Genomic DNA, 17,408 nt, shown 5'->3' on the forward strand with positions numbered 1-17,408 from the left:
TCTTTATTATTTTCCACAAGGGTGTTTGACACTACAAGAAAGACAAAGAAGTCTCAGACCCTGCCTCCCAGCAGCTTGTATCTGAGTTGGTAATCAAATCCCTTTTGGATCCAGAGAGGACTGAAACAATAGATGTGAGACAGGAAGATAACGTGTATATTCACATAACTCAGTATGCACATAGTTAGTACTAAGTGTATAGTAGAGACAGTGAAATCTGTACACATTCTTACCAACCCCTTTTTAATACCCAATTCAGATACTACGTCCTCAGTGCATCCTTCCTTCTTCACCTCTGCCGGAAGTGTCAGCTCTTCTGTAAATTTCAAGTGTACTTTGTCATTCTTAGCAAATTTCATTTTATTTTAGTGTTTGTATAAATATTTCTTCTATCACTTTATAAGATGATATAAGCACCTTCATGGCTGGCACCGTCCCTGAATTCTCAAAAGAATATTGAACAATGCATACATGGGTTCCCAGGGGAGATTGCTTATGGATGGAGTTGCCAAGAAGGCTTCGTTAAAGAGTATTGTGTTCGTTGAATGAGAAAAGTACCACGTTGGGTGTGAAGCAGATAAGAGAAAGTAACATAGGGAATAAAGGAACGAAATCTGAGTGATGCTCAAGCAAAGATGTGCAGGTAAGTCTGAAGGGGGAGTTTATGTAGAGAGGAAATGAGGGATGAGATTGAGAAGATAGGCCAGAGCTAGATTGTGAAAGCTCTTGAACCAGAGTGTTGCGCATTTTGCTGAGGGAAATACAGGCTCTTGAGTAGGGAATGATATGACAATGGTGACTTTATGATTTGTAAAGATAGTTACTTCCTGGGTAATTTGATCAGACTGCCTGCATTTATGTCTTGGCTTCTTCACATTCTATGGGACCTTGGGTAGTTTAATTATTCTGTGCCTCAGGTTCCATCACCTCAAAAGGTGAAGATACAAATTATACAAGTAACTGCATTATGGGGCTGTGGTAAGGATTAAATTAGTCAATCTACGTGAAATATGTAGCATAGTTCTTGGCACTTGGCAAGCACAATAAAGGCACTGTATTGTTCATTGGTATAGATACTATAAGAATTACAGTGCTTACTTTAGAAATGAGAAAATTCTAGAGCTAGGACTCTATTAGTTATCTGCTGTAACAAAGTACTGCAAACAAGGTGGCTTAAACCATAAGAGTTTATTGTCTCACAGTGGTGGAGGCTAGAAATCTAAAATCTAAAATCTGTCAGCAGACTGTTTCCTTCTGAGGTTATGAAGGAGAACGTGTACTAAGCCTTTTACCAAGTTTCTGGTGACTGCTCACAATCTTTGGCATGCCCATCTTGTAGATGCTTCACTCCAATCTCTATTTTCATCTTCACATGGCATTCTGTGTGTGTGTGTGTTTGTCTCCAAATTTCCACTCTTTTTAAAGACACTGATCATATTGGAGTAGGGGTCTGCCCTATTCCAATATGACCTCATCTTAACTAATTAAATCTGCATGACCCTCTTTCCAAATAAGGTCCCATTTAGAGGTTTGGGGGTTAGGACTTCAACATACAAATTTTTTTTGGAACAAAATTTAACCTATAACAGAATGTAAGTCAGATCTTTCAAGCCTACCATAACATGGCCATGGTATGCCAAAAGGATTGTAGAAAAGAGGAGGAATCTATAGGTTTGTATGATAATCAGTTAATGAGCTTGTTTTCTCTTCTGTCTCCTTTCTGCCTGGGCTTACATATTCCCTACGTAGCCACATTAATGGACATGCCATAAAGGGCTTTGGGATTTCGCTGTGCCCCTGATTCCTGAAAGGATATTTTGTTTTCTTCCTTCTTTCCAGAAAGACATTCCCTGTGACTTATTTCTGTCTAGGAATAGAGATAAGGGTATTAAGATAAATGAGACATTATACTTCCAACACATACTTTCTGTCTTCTCTCTAAATTTGGATATGTCACTGTCCAAATGTATAGGTGACAAAGGAAGAACTGAATGCTTGTGGAAAGGGACAAAACTCTTGAAGTATCCATGGTAAGGATTTTACTGAGGAATCAGTTGCAGATGATAAGTGAGTAGGTATGCAGCTGTGTGGCAAGAGATAAATTGAAATTGATACCCCCGCTACCCCCAAGCTTATGGTAGGAATTAATGTAAGTGAACAAATAGGATCAAGGTTCCTTAAGTCACTGAGAAAGTTAGAAATATCCCCAGAGCAATAGAAATTACCAGTGAAGGTTTAAAAGAGTACATGGACAAATGGTGATGTCAAATGATGAAAGTGCTGGGAGAGTCACACCTAGAGTCATTTAGAGAACTAGGCTGTCTCAGGAATTGAAGAGACTGTCTCCGTGTTGCTTGTGAACTGGTAGGATGTGAGATTTGGCCTGCATGGGAGAGCACGACTGGACACAAGTTGTTGTTGAAAGACTCAGTTATTTCATAAAATCTGTAATTTGGAAGGATCTTAAGTGTTCCCCAACCCCACCCTATTTAAATTCTGAATCACCTGACACCCTATTAAAATTCTGAATCACCTGACAGGTGATCATCTAGTTTCTACATCCATTTAGGGCTAGGCAGAAGAAGAGAGTTTGAAAAATAAGCTTAGTACAAAAGGGAGATTTTTTTTCCAGCATGGACAAAGAGGAATTCCATTAGGTTTGATCAGAAGAGAAGTAGCTAGGGGGAATCTGGCTGTGAATAGATACGGGGTAAAAATGGGTAGGGTGGGTATGAAAGTTTGGGTAGAGAAGTATGCAAGCGAGAGAGAAGTATATGCCTAGATTAGGAGATGCCAAGAATGAGGCTAACACTCTCAGAGCAGGATGCTAAGACAGAATGAAATAAGGACAACTTATTCACCCAGATGAGGATATAGACTCCACATTAAATGTTCATGAACTTGTACATGCACACAGACATGGACATTAAATACCTGGCCATATTTCAGACCCTCAGTTGGAGTTTTTAATTTTTTTAAATAATCATACCTATTAAGCACATTTCATATGACAGTCATTGCTCTGGGCACCTTGCTCATATTATCATTCATCTTTCTTACAGTCCTGGGACATAGATATTTCTATCCCCAATTTACAGATGTGGAACTGAGTTGGAATATTTCTGCAGGAACATGTTATTTGTCCTGTGTATCCATGGCCATCAATTCAGAAATTATTATCTTGCTCTACGTAGTATATGTAGTCTCCAGCAGTCTACTAGAGCTTTGCTTTTCCTCAAAAATTATTCCCTGACTAGTAACATTTCATAGACTTAAATATATGCCATAGTAAGTTTTTTTAAGCAGAAAATAATAGCAATGGTATAGATGTAGAAGAAATAATAATTCGAGAGTATTCTTTTGAATTCTCTAGATAAAAGTTAATAGTACAGAAAGATTTTTTAAATTTGCAAACAGTAACACTAATCAAGTCCTTATACCAAACCATTAAATAATAACTGCAATCCTTGGGAATGTGATTAGACATGGGGACATGAGGGAATCACTTTAAATTTCAAAACAGAGCAACCTAAATAAAAGTCAACACAGAAACCATCATTCAGCAGAAAGGAAGGTTTGGCTGGTCTGGACATGGATAGACTAGGGAGAGTGTAAGGTGCCTAATCTCATGCAAGATGGGCCGAAAATTTTGCGGTGGCATTTAGAAAAAGACCTAGAGAAGACTCATGAAAACTATCCTTGGAATGTCAGGAAATAACAAGAGACATTCAGGCAGTGGACTGCGATTAGAGGCATGTTAGTTAGGCATGCTAATAATGGGATGGCAAGAAAGTTGGGGGTAAAGCAAGCCACCCAGCAGCCTGAGGTGGACTTAATGGGAGCTTTGTACCTTGGGGGAGGCCAGGAAGGCACTGGCCATGATCACAGCTCTTGGTAAACTCTGTGATAATCACTCAGAGTAACCTTCAGAGTTTAAACATTGTAATATATTTATCTCCATATGATTTGTCTTCCTACACAAATTTTTATTGTTTCTTTTCATGTAGTTATATTTATGTAGCTGTATAACTATACGTTTAGTTATCTCTGAGGATTTAAAAGTTTACATCTTGACACACAGTTAAATTTATCCAATTAATATATATTTTTTAAGTGTTTACTAAATGCTAGGTACACTTTTAGGTACTGGAGATCTAGCAGAAAGCAAAGTGCCTTCCTGAAGCTTACATTCTAGATGGGAGAGCCAAGCACACAAAATAAATAAGTAAATTATATAGTAGATTAGAAGGTCATAAGTGCCATGAAGAAAAATAAAACCCAGGAGGGAATTAGAGAATGGTGATGGTTGGACGTGGTAATGATGTCATTTAAATAAGGTAGTCATTGCGGACCTCACTGAGAAAGTGATATTTGAGCAAAAACTTAAGGGAGGTGAGGGAGCAAGCCACATGGATATCCTAGGGTAAGCATTCGAGGCAGAGGGAACAGATGTACAGGCACTGGGGAGGGGGCACACCTCGTGTGTGCAGGAATAATAAAGAGGCCAGTGTGACTGGAGCAGAGAGAGAGACTGGACAGTCAGACGTGAAAGCAGAGAGGCAGTATGGCCAGACTGCTTAGTGCCTTGAGAGCAATGCTTAGGACTTTGATGCTTATCTGAATGAGGTGGGAAGCCATTAGAGTGTTTTAAACAGCGTAGTGACATATTCAGCGTAGTGACATACTCTGAATTAGGATTGAACAGGATCACTCTGGCTCCTATGTGGAGAATGACTTTAGGGAGGTAAGAGTGAAGGCAGGCAGACAAATTTGGAGACTGTTGCAGGCAAGACATGGTGTGGCTGTGTGGTGGTGGTGAAAGTGACTGGATTCTGGACGGATTTGGAGTAAAGCCAACATAATATGCTGATAGTTTGGATATGGAGAGTGAAATAGGGAAGGGAGAAAAGGAGGGGGTGGGGTTGAGTCCCAATTACTGGCAGGATTGGTTGCCAATAACTGAGATGGGGAAATTTAAGAAGGCAGTGCCTACATCTTTGGGTTCACTACATATATGTATCATTGTTTTACAAACCAAGTCTGTAGTATTCTGAGTTATGATTCATGGGAGGACATTTGAAAAGTATGCCGGAATTTTAATGGCAAAGAACTCACAGGTTTTCATCTGTGAGACCAAAGTGAGAATCAAAATAAGTACATATAAAAATGTTTGGAAATGTTAAAGACAGCAAAAAAAAAAAAAAAAAAGTAAATTTTATCACTGATGAGTAGTTGAAATCTGGAAAAATGAGGAATGCTTGTATATAAGTAAAGAATGTAAAAGAACTTCATGCGTAGTAATAAAAGCACCACTCCATATATACTCATCCAGTGTATACAATTTTTATTTTCATCAGATATACTGCAGTTACAGGTTTAATGCCCGTAAATTACTTTCCTATGAACTTCCTTTTAGCCCTTTGCTTACCATCCATATATTTCATTTTTGGAATATTCCCAAAGCCTTTAAAAAAAAGTGTCAGTCCAGCATATTCTGCTTTGTCCTTTATTTCAACAGCAATATTCTTAGTCATTTTTCTGGGTGTAAGTCAGAGAAAAATAGCAAAAGTTGACTAAAGAGAAAGATGTGGTGAAAGTATCACATTTTCTTTTATAATGGGACAAAGTATTATGGCAAGACACTCATAATTCTAACAGGAACTTAGATGATTTAACTAAAAAGAAGAAAAAGGGCATATGGATGGGGAAGGAGTCCCCAAGACCACTGTCAGCCTTGGCAATTCACTAGAAGGACTTAGAACATATGTTATCATCTGGTTATGTTTTAACACAGCCAAAGGATACAGATTAAACTTACCAAAGGACAAAGGTACATGGGACAAAGCTCAGGAGAAAACAGGCATAAGCTTCCAGGTGTCCACTCCTAGTGGAGCTGTACTCACAGCAACAATGTGTGCCAACACATGCAAAGCATTGCTAGCCAGGGAAGCTCACCTGAGCCTTGGTGTCCTGGGCTTTTATTGTAGTTCAGTTGTGTGACTGACTTCAGCTACTCAAGACTCCAGCCTCTCCAGAGCAAAGATAGGAGTTTATCATAAATCACCTAGGTAACTAAACTGTTACTGCCATGTAACCCAAGGCCTCGAGTGTATAAAAAACTCTTTATCAGGCAGAATATTCCAAGGGCTCGTGTCTCATGAGCTGGTAAAGGGCCAGTCCTGAAGACTTCTCTTGGGAATGTGTATGGTTTGAGCAACTCAGGTCTGCTAATATAACCCTTTCCCATATAACATAGTAGATCCTTGAACATTGTATTAGTGCTTCTTAGAAGCATTATTATTATTAGAGAGTAAACTTACAGTACCTTATCCTAGAAGATATGATATAAGGACATACCAAAAATACACATAATGTCAAGAAGGGTTTAGCTAAATTCATAAATGAGTGAACCAGATTAGATTACATAAGTGAGGTTAGTAGTACTTTTTTTGTGGGGCACTTCCCCTGAAAATCTATAATCGATGTCATGACTTATCCATAGGAGTTTGCGGACAAAGGGCTAGAGGAATGGAAAAACTAACCCACAAGTGTATGTGATATTTATTGGATTCAGGAAAGAAGTCAAAGGGAGGAAAGTTACCCTGGAGGTTGATGTTGAATTCTGGGACAGTCTCAGGAATCTGTTGAAAAACTGCAGAGTAACGAAACAGTACTTAGGAAAAAAAGCATGACTTTGGTGAGAAAATTGGAAGTGGAAGGAAAAGGACAAGGAAGAAATGAAGATGATTTCCAAATAATTGGTTTGACAAAATGTAGTGAAGAAGTTAAGAAAGTTCTGATTGGAAGAATTTAGTTTTAGATGTATAAATGAGCACCTTAGCAGGTTACGAGGAAGGAGGTGGGAGTGAGCAAATGACCGCGTGTGGCCATGCAGCCATATTCTTGCGGGAAGTCCCAGGATTGAGACACTGCAGGCAGCCCCCAGGGAGAAAGGAAGTGAGGCATAATGGCTAAAATCTTGACTGTGATTCAGACACACCTGAAGTCAAAAATAAACCTGACCACTCATTGAACAACGCTGGGTAAGTTATTTCACTATTCTAAATCTCAGTTTCCTCATCTATTTCCAACAAAATTACCCATAAAATAATTTTGAGGATTAAATATGATAGTGAAATACACATTCTTTGTACAGTAAAAGCAGTAAAAGTTTTATTTTATTTTTTTTAAGCAGTAAAAATTTTCTGGGAAAAAAGCATAAGAAGGATTTTCCACAGAGGTATTAAGAGAAGCAGGAGAATGAAAATGGTATCCCAGAAACTAACTTCCCAAAGTGTCAGGGAAGAGGAAGAGTGTGGTGTATTATCCTAGGTGGTGAGATTCTGGAGAGTGAGCACTAGGAAAAGGATACTTGGTTTTTCTAACGGGAATTTAAAAAAGGGCTTGGCCTGAGCAGCTTTAATTAGTATATTAGGGTTCTCCAGAGAAACAGAACCAGTAGATTCATGTCTACACCTACATCTGTTTATCTATCTATATCTATAATTGGCTAGATTATGGGAATTGACTCATGCAATTATGGAGGCTGAGAGGTCCCACAATCTGCCATCTGCAGTCTAGAGATCCAAGAAAGCACATGGAATAGGTCCAGCCCAAATGTAAAGGCCTGAGAACTAGGAACACTGTTGGTATAAGTCCCAGCCAAAGGACAGGAGAAGACCAATGTTCCAGCCCCAGCAGTTAGGCAGACAGAAATTTTTCCCTCTCTTTTTGTTCTATTTCGTCCCACCCATATTGGGAGGGTAGTCTGCTTTACTCAGTTTAGTCTCCTCTGGAAACACCCTCATAGACACATCCAGAAATGATGTTTGACCAAATATTTGTGTACCCTATGATTCTGTCAAGTTGATACATAAAATTAACCATCACAACTGGTAAGAAAAAAAGTCACATACGTACAAATCAAAGGGGGAGAATTGGTGGTACAGAATTAAAGATATTTAATCTACAGATTCAAGGAGTTACATTGCCAGTTGAAAGATAATACACATTGGGATTTGTGGAAAGTGGAAAATGTATTTTGATTAAACATCAAAATTTTAAAAAATTGTATTTAAGTTTTATAAGTAATTTTTTTAATCTGTTACATTTCATCAGTACTTATATATCTGCATTTAGAATTTTTCATGACTGTATAAACATGTTTTTATCAGTATGGTGAATCAGTTAGCTTTATCTATACATAGACTTTGCTTGATGAAGAAGTAGATTGGTAATTGCTTTTTTCCTCAGATCCGTTTGGTTACTTGGAATATTTAGCCTGAATGTTACAAATGTGCAGTTGAGCAGGAAGAAGAAGAAACCTTTTGGCATCAAATACTCTATATTTCTCAAAGTATTTGATATTTTTAGTCTCCTGAAGAGACTGCAAGGTTGAGAATAAACAATGCATTGTACATATTTTTAAAATAGCATTCTCTGAGTGATAGTTTTGTGAGCGTTTCCTCCTGGGGTCATGGTGCACCTTTCAGTTGGACTGACCTCGATGTTCTCATTGAGAAGATGATGATGGCTGCTACTATTTATTGAGCACTTTCTAAATCCTAGGTACCATTTTAATGCTTTAAGTATATCAGCTAAGTTAAACTTCACAGAAACCCTATGAGGGAGGTACTATTATTTTATCCATTTTACAGAGGAGGAAACAGGAACGTAGGTAAGGATGTGATGATGCTAGGATTCAAACCCAGGAAGTCTGGCTTCAGCTTGCACCCTCAACCACTGATAGTGTTTTGAGATGAATGATAACTAGCTTTTTTTTTTTTTTTTTTTTTTTTTTTTTTAACACTTACCATGAAGTGGTGAGGGCTTTATAGGTGCTACCTCATTTAATCTCCCAACCAGTCAGTGCGACAAATAGCATTTTATTTTAAATGAAGAAATAGGTTTAGATAGCTTGTCCAAAGTCATACAGTGACAAACAACTGTGACCTCATGCCAGCCCTCTTAACCATCTCACCAGTCTGCCTTCAGGAATCTACTGCAGGAAGAAAAATTTTACTTTGGTTTTCAGGAGCGTTTTGTGGTTTAGTTTAACTGTTATTTGAAACTGTATAAGGTTGGGATTTAGCTGTTGGCTTCATTATTTTTATTCATCCTCTTTTCTATACTTTATTTTTTTAGTCAGTAATGCCACAAAAGCGTTTTCATGGTTAAAGCTATTGCCGAGAGAGCCATAGCTTGTCCTTCAGACCCTTACAGAAAATCATTTACTCTTAAGAGAAACTTTTTTTAAAAACATTGCCAATTTTCTTTAGTGGCCAAGTTCAGTAGGTTAAATAAATTGCTTTGGACTAAGGGAGACTGACTATTCATGTTTATTTTCAGGCAGAGTAATACAGTACTACAGTTTAAAAAAAAAAAAAAAAAACTCAGCGATATCATTTTCTTATATTTTTATTCTATAGTTATTTAGGGAAGGCATAGATTTTTTTGCCCACTTTGTTCAATGCCTAACATAGTTCTGGGATTTAATTTTTTTTTTTTTTTTGAGACAGAGTCTAACCCTGTCACCCAAACTGGAGTGCAGTGGGGCGATCTCGGCTTACTGCAACTTCCGCCTCCCAGCCTCGAGCTATCCTCCCACCTCAGCTTCCCAAGTAGCTGGGACCCCAGGTACACGCCAAAATGCTCAAATAATTTTTGTATTTTTTTGTAGAGACACGGTTTAACCATGTTGCCCAGGCTGGTCTCTAACTCCTGGGCTCAAGCACTCCAATTGCCTCAGCCTCCCAACTGCTGGGATAACAGGCATGAGTCGCTATGCCTGGCCCATAATTCCTGGATTTAATAGCTTTTCAATACATAGTAGAATTGATTGGAATTTATAAGAAATTCTTATCCCCAACTTGGGTAAGGAACTGATATTCTAATACTGGATCACAATGCACTGCAAAGCATAACAGGCAAAAATAACTTTTTTTAAGTGATTCAGCATAAAAAAATACACTTAATTATGCTCAATATTAACTTATTCTGAAAAAATATCAGAAAAATTCTGAAAATACTTTGATAGTGTATTCTAAAACCATCATTAAAATCAACTAAAATTGTAATAAAGGAATATTAATCAGAAGATTTTTAATTGTTAGACTGCTAGATAAACTATAGCTTATCTTAGAAAGTATAACCATTTCATTGTCTCTTTTGGCCTTTCTGTAAGCAAAACTGGATGCCCCAGTAGTCTCATAAGTGACTTGTACACTCGTATCTCTACCCTAGTTTCCCTTTTCTCCATGAAAATAATACAGATTTTACTTTTTTTCTACATATGAAATGATAGCCACGCTCTGAAACGCTAGATACTAATGGTTTGCAGTTTAGTAGTAACATGCACCAGGCTAACCTCTACCACTAAATTATGAATTTAGTTTGATAGCCACTACATTTCTCACTCAGGTGGTCTCTGGTGGATGGAGGAGAAGCCTTCAGACTTGAATCAGAAAATGTTTGTGAGCATTTTAAACATATTTTACATGAATTATTCTAATATAAGGAAGTTATACAGTTATCATCCACTGGTATAACAAAGTGGACTTCACATTAATGAAAAAATGTAGTATCTTCATGAAAACCTTTCAGGGGACAATGATAGAAATGTTCCTTGACTGTACAGAGCTGAAGTTAATAAAAGCCTGACCTAAAGTTTTTTTTGATGTTGTATTTGAAGGCAATGAACATCATTATTATACATGGTGTGGTTTTGCTGTGTGGCCTCAGGTTTCTAATTAGTCCTTCAGCAGCGTGTGCAAATTCTTGGAGGGTCCATATACTATCATTTCATATTGTGGGTTTTTGTTTGGACATTACCTTTTAGGGAGCAAAAGTATTCTTGATTTTGATTAAGAGCTTTCGGTTTTGGCCGGGCGCGGTGGCTCACGCCTGTAATCCCAGCACTTGGGGAGGCTGAGGCGGGTGGATCACGAGGTCAGGAGATCAAGACCATCCTGGCTAACACAGTGAAACCCCATCTCTACTAAAAATACAAAAAATTAGCTGGGCATGGTGGCGGGCGCCTGTAGTCCCAGCTACTCAGGAGGCTGAGGCAAGAGAATGGCCTGAACCCGGGAGGCGGAGCTTGCCATGAGCTGAGATTGCTCCGCTGCACTCCAGCCTAGGCGACAGAGCGAGACTCCATATCAAAAAAAAAAAAAAAACAGAGCTCTCGGTTTTAAGATTTTTTCCTTTTTGTCTGATTCCACAGGCTTTACACATCAGGGAGTATAATTTTAGGGAATGATTGTGCAGTACCAAAGCCATAGGTTTTCTTAGGATTTGACATATTTAAGAATAAGGTTAGATTTATTTCACTACAGAAATTTACCAAGGACATGTAAGATTTTATTTTGGTATTGAGGAAACATTCTTCAAAAAATTATTTTAGTTACGCATTTAATAAAACTGAAATAGAAAAGGAGACCTTTTAAAATATATGCATTTTATTACTATAGTTAAAATATGTGGCAACAGTGAAGTAGTATGTGAGACCACAGCAAGATGTTTCCCAAGGCACTTGGAAATAAGTTTCTCTGAGAATTAAATCCTAAAATGGATCAGAGAAGGCAATGCAGCCCTGTCTAGTATATCCTAATGTTCTCAGGCAATCAGGGATTCCCTAAAACTTCACTGGAGGCCTGAAGGAGGAGGGAACTTGGACTTAAATGGAAGCATGAGCAAGCGAGTCACAGTGCCTAACCTCGGCAGCGTCTGCCTGTTTTCCACGGGAGAGGGTGCAACATCAGGAACATTCATTTGTCGGGTCTGCCTGTTCAATCCTGCCATGGATATGGGCACACTGGTTCTAGTGTGGGGGTTATTCCTAATCATGTAACTAACTATAAGGCCCATTCATTAAGTTGAGCAAACTGGAGCAGCTGCTTTTAGGCTGAGCTTGGCAGGTGTGGTGGCAGGAGTTATAGGGGATGTACATTTCACTCTTGTTTTCTAAATATGATTACAATTCAGTTTTTAAAATTTTGTCTTTAATGATATCCCAAGGACATCTGTGACAGCTGCTGGCAATTTCAGCAGCCTCCTTCAAATGAAGTTATGGTAGTGATCTTAACTGGTCGACTTGCCCCAAGCTCAGGGCCTTTCCCATCGCCTTTGTTCTGATTCTTTGCTTGTTCACCAGGCAATTATCTAATAATTCACTTCCTGTGTTGGTTTCCTGTGAAGCCAGAAAATATTTCCCAATCTGCTTGATGGTAAACGAATATGCTGACATTCTGGTTTTACATATGTGAGAGGTGGGGAAGCTTAACATTAAGTAGCATCTCATCTCCAGGATGATCAACTGAGATACTAATGGCAGTGATGGAGCCAGGAACAGATCCTGGACTGAGGTTAACCCATCCGCCTTGCAGTGGCAGCAGGTGTCCCCTAAATTTTCATGTACTCCTTCCATAATATAAATGTGTTACTAAGAAACAGCTTTCCAGCCAGAGACTGTGTTTCCCAGCCACTGTTAGATCGGCAGGCCTTTCTCTTGACAGAATATAGTAAGAAGTGGTCGACTTTTGTATATGAAGAATTAAATTACTGACCTTGGGAAGAAAATTTAGATAATAGCTCATTTAATCTATTATTATTTTCTTTGGGGCAAAACCTCTAACAAATACTTGAAAAATTTAAAGGGTCATATACTTTCCTTTCCTGTGAGTGATGAGCTTACTATGAGTGATGTGTTGAAGAGTCAGAAGCATTGTGTTCCAATTTCAGCTAAGTCTCTAATAAGCAGTATGATCGGGCCCTAGTCAGTTAACATCTGTGGTTCTTACATTTTGCCTGTAAAGTGTGAAGATTTAGTTTCTTTCAAATAAAATATTTTATCAATAGGTTAATATAATCTTGCAGGTCTGAAACATCTTCCTTTTTATAAATATTATTGAGCTCTTCATGTCAGGTTCTAGGCTAAGTGCATCACACATATCTGATCACCCCATGAAGCATATTTCATTTTATGGATGACAGAAGGGAGGTTTAGAGAGTGGATGTCAGTTGATCAAAGCTGGGAGGCAGCAGAGTTGAGATTTATGCTCTTGTCTGCCCAACTCCATGCCCCATACTGTTAATCATTATGTTGTGTTCCTCAGATTTGGCACATATTATAAAAGGAGTTTTTAATCCCTCTTGATTTGGAGCATGTTTTACTTTCTACAGGGTGATTTCTTTCTTCCATCCTTATAATTTCTCTGTTTTCTAAAACCTGTGGAATTGAAAGAACTTTTGTACTACCATTTGTTTCATTCTATAAACAGTCCCAGATCATTTGAAACCCACATCTTTTTTGAAACTCGATGTACTAGTTTAGTGTTCAGTTTTTTCTTCTCAGCATACTCTTCTGTGCTTTCTTTGTGTAAAGATGGCAAAAAAAAAAAATGGAACTTTTAATGTTATTGAACATTCTCACAAATTAGTTTGGTTAAAGGAAAGAATCTTGGCTTAGGATTTAGGAGGTGCAAATTCTAGTTCTTTCTCTGAAATTTATTGTGGAACAAATAATACTATTTTGCTCTATTAAGTTATTGAAGAGTAAAAGATCAAATATGTGAAAAGCATTTAGGATCACAGAAACAAAGTTTTTCTGTGTGACTGCTGAATCATAATAGCTGCAGTGGATTATTGGAACCAGAATTAAAGCAAAATAATTTGGGGCCTATTGTTGGTTTACGAAGATCTGCTTAAGGTAATTATAATTCATAATTCATGTGGCTTGGCCTACACGTAATGCTAAACTTGGACTGCTGAATATATATAGGCAGAGAGATGATCAAATTGCTAACTGAATTATAGCAGTAACAGCGTGATTTTTTTTTCTTAAAGACAAGGTCTCACTGTGTCACCCAGGCTGAAGTGCAGTGGCACAATTATAGCTCACTGCAGCCTCGAACTCCTGGGCTCAAGCAATCCTCCTGCTTCAGCCTCCCGAGTAGCTGGAACTACAGGCACACACCACCACATCTGGCTAATTTTTTTATTTTATTTTATTTTTGTGGATATGGAGTCTCACTATGTTGACCAGGCTGGTCTCAAACTCCTGACCTCAACTGATCCTCCTACCTCACAGATTTAGGAGTGTTTTACATCCAAGTTGTGTAACATAAGACAAATGAATGGGAAGAAAAGGTGGATCATGAAAGTTATAGAGTTAGAAGAGGAGAAAGAGAATTTCAGGGGACATGATGCTCAATAGAATCATTCAGAAACAGCCTGAGAATTGAATTGTAGATAAGCTACTTATTAGTAGCATCAGCTGCTGAGAGTCGCTGGTAATTTTGCCATGTTGAAAATGCTATGCCCTTGAACTGGGCCGAGTGAAACTTAAAGATTTAAAGGGGCTGGAAGTGCTCTGCTGTCTCTGAAACACAATGAAATAGAGGGTGAATAGCTTGAGAGATCATCCACAAACATCTCAAAGTTCAGACTTATTTCTCCAGGACAGAAGGCACATTTCAAGATAGTGTGTGTGTTTGTGTTTGTGTTTGTGTTTGTTTCATAGTGTTGAAAGTGGGAGAGTTGAGGCTGATCATCTCTGTAAACTCATTAGCCTTTAAGGCCCTTTGTTTCAGTAAGCATTTTTGGCATTTCTCAAACTATAGTTATTTGGGTACCACCTTCAATAATTTTTGCCATATTCATTTGCTTTTTTTTAACTTTTAAATATAAATATATTTTAAACAGGAGTTTTGCATATCTGTTGAAATCTCAGGTTTGATGTGGTATAGTTTTTCATAATGTACATTAAAATAAGTACATAAAATTAACATAAAGCCTCTCCATTTTTGGTCCACCTAAAATTATCTTGAAATACTCCTTTCATTTAATTTTGGCGCTTTGTACAGTGAGCACACACAATGTCTAGAATGGAAGGTCAAAGAGAAAACTCGATGACTGGAAATAGAGATTTTTCAGTGAAATTTTCTAGACAGATTTAAATTGATGGATGGGTATTACTTCCTCTTTTAGGTTACCAGCCTAAAACAAGTTTGGGTTAGAGTTTAGTTAGGTTTAATTTCTTTTCTTTTTAAACTAGTGGATAGTTTTTAGACTACATAAGTTTCTAGGCTTCATACATGTTTTCTCCCATTAGTTTCCTAGAGGGACTTTTTTTTCTGGAAAGTTCTAAACTTGCCTTGGCTTTAAATAAGGGGGAACAAAGTTTCTCCATGCTTATTTTAGTGATGAGGTCTGCTCTACCAACTCCTAAGTCCAGGGGTTTAGTTCAGCGCAGCCAGCATGCTGCCTTTTAAATGCCAGATTCAGTGCTAAGCTCCATGATACATAGAGGAAGAAGGTTCCCACCTTCTGTGAGGCATTGCATGTAAACAACCGAAATAGTCCAGTGTGATATACGTATGTGTCAGATACAGGAGAGATCAACTCTTTGGGTGAATCAACAAAAGCCTTAATAGCTGGGAGAGCATTAGGGGCTGGGCACACTGAGTGGGGCATGGGGAAGGTCGTACACCATTTGTGATATTGAGAATGCCAGCATTCTTTCTCCTCAGTCTTCACAGATGATTGTTCTGCAGAATCTCTGTGGGTTCTGCATTGGCTAACGTGGTATTCTGACCGAAATTAATATTTTAAATGTACAGTAATGCACAACTTTGCTGCTCTGACTCCCTTGCACGAGTTCGAAGTAATAGCTACAGAACCTTCAATAACAGTTGGCATGTTGAGATGGCATCCTTCCCAAAACAACATCTTAATGAGGTTCTATGCTTCAGGATCAGCTTTTCTGGTTTAAATATATTCAGGCATATCCTACGTAACTGGAAGCACTGTGGCAGAAGTGGCAGGGGTCATATTGTGAGTTTTGCTGAGTTAGGCATGTAGGCCCTGCAGTGTGAGGGACTCTTTGGAGCAGTCCTGAATATACAGTGATTCTGTGCCTGGGTGGGAGTGTGGTTGCACAGGGGAGGAGAAAGAACATGATGAATTAACCTTACCCACGTTTGAGGAAGTTTGTACAGAATGTGAGATGGAAAATTTCTAGTTTCCATATATTAATACCTACTTACCCATATGCTCATAGCCGGAGCCACTCCCCTATCCACCTGAGCTCCCACACATTCAAAAGCCAGTAGTTGAGGGATCTTTCATTGCATGTATGTTGGGTGTGTGTGGGGGGGTTCAATTAAAGGAGAAAGTGTCTAAAACCCCCACAGTGCTGACTGCATTGATGAAAGCATTCAGACTTAGACTTTTAGGGACTTAATATATACAGGATTTTTTTTTTTTAGTCGTTAGCAGTATATTATTCTCTTTTTTTTTTTTTTTTTTGAGATAGAGTTTCGCTCTGTCACCCAGCCTGGAGTGCAGTGGCGGATCTCCGCTCACTGCAACCTCCGCCTCCCGGGTTCAAGTGATTCCTGCATCAACCTCCACTGTAGCTGGGATTACAGGCACCCCCCACCCACGCCCAGCTAATTTTTGTATTTTTAGTAGAGACGGGGTTTCGCCATGTTGGCCAGCATGGTCTTCAACTCCTGACCTCAAGTGATCTGCCCGCCTCCGCCTCCCAAAGTCCTGGGATTACAGACATGAGCCACCGTGCCTGTCCGGTATATTGTTCTCTAAATGGAGCAAGGAATAAGCCCCTGGGGGGACTGAGCATTACCTCAGACCCAACCATTTCTCTGTGCTGCCAGAGACCACACCCCTCCTCAGGCATAACCACAGAGGACTATTTCTTTTGGCTGGGTCTCTGACCTTGAAGGATCCAGCCTGCCAGCCGCCTTGAGACTTTGGGTGCTAGACATAATACTGGCAGAGTCCAAGAGTTATTTCTGTTTCATATGTTTTATTTAGTATGGCTGTATTAATTTTTTACTCATCAATAGTTCTGCTCTTGAAATAAATGTAAAACGTTTTACAAAACCACTGCCATTGAGTTACACACATATGTAGAAATATGAAAAACTCCAGAATAAGGTAGCACCCTCAAATGATGCCTCATTGCCTTTTTCATGGAAACACACACAGCAAGTTGAAAATGTAGATTGATCTTCCGTATCTGTTAAATTATTAGTTTTTCTCCTTCTGAATATGATGAGGCAGTTTTTCCTTGGAAAAACAGTTTGTGTTCAGCTTGGGAGGTTGATTTTCCACCATCAGTTTCTCCCTTTAATAATTGAAAACCACTGTTCATTATTTACATAAAACTGTCTTTTTCTGGTCTGCTTTCTATAACCTTTCCCCTCTTAAGAATTTTAAGAATTCCCTGACTTTCCTCTGGGGGATTTTCTGCCTGCTTTATCCCAGATGTGGGACATCGACTAGGCTGAGGTTTTGGGGAATTTTTTTTTTTTTTTTTTTTTTTTTTTTAGTGTTTCTACATTTGAAAGACGTTCTTTTAACCAGTGCACAAATCTGCCACTGAA

The 17,408-nt window shown here is 38.6% G+C and overlaps 1 protein-coding gene across 4 annotated transcripts in view; it reads left to right on the forward strand.

Annotated features, from left to right (window-relative positions):
- DSE (dermatan sulfate epimerase) overlaps positions 1–17,408 on the forward strand; it is a 66,924-nt gene that overhangs the window by 9,670 nt on the left and 39,846 nt on the right. The gene's annotated exons all lie outside the window — the stretch shown is intronic.

The sequence above is a fragment of the Chlorocebus sabaeus genome, chromosome 13 (assembly GCF_047675955.1).
Source record: "Chlorocebus sabaeus isolate Y175 chromosome 13, mChlSab1.0.hap1, whole genome shotgun sequence".
Classification (NCBI taxonomy): domain Eukaryota; kingdom Metazoa; phylum Chordata; class Mammalia; order Primates; family Cercopithecidae; genus Chlorocebus; species Chlorocebus sabaeus.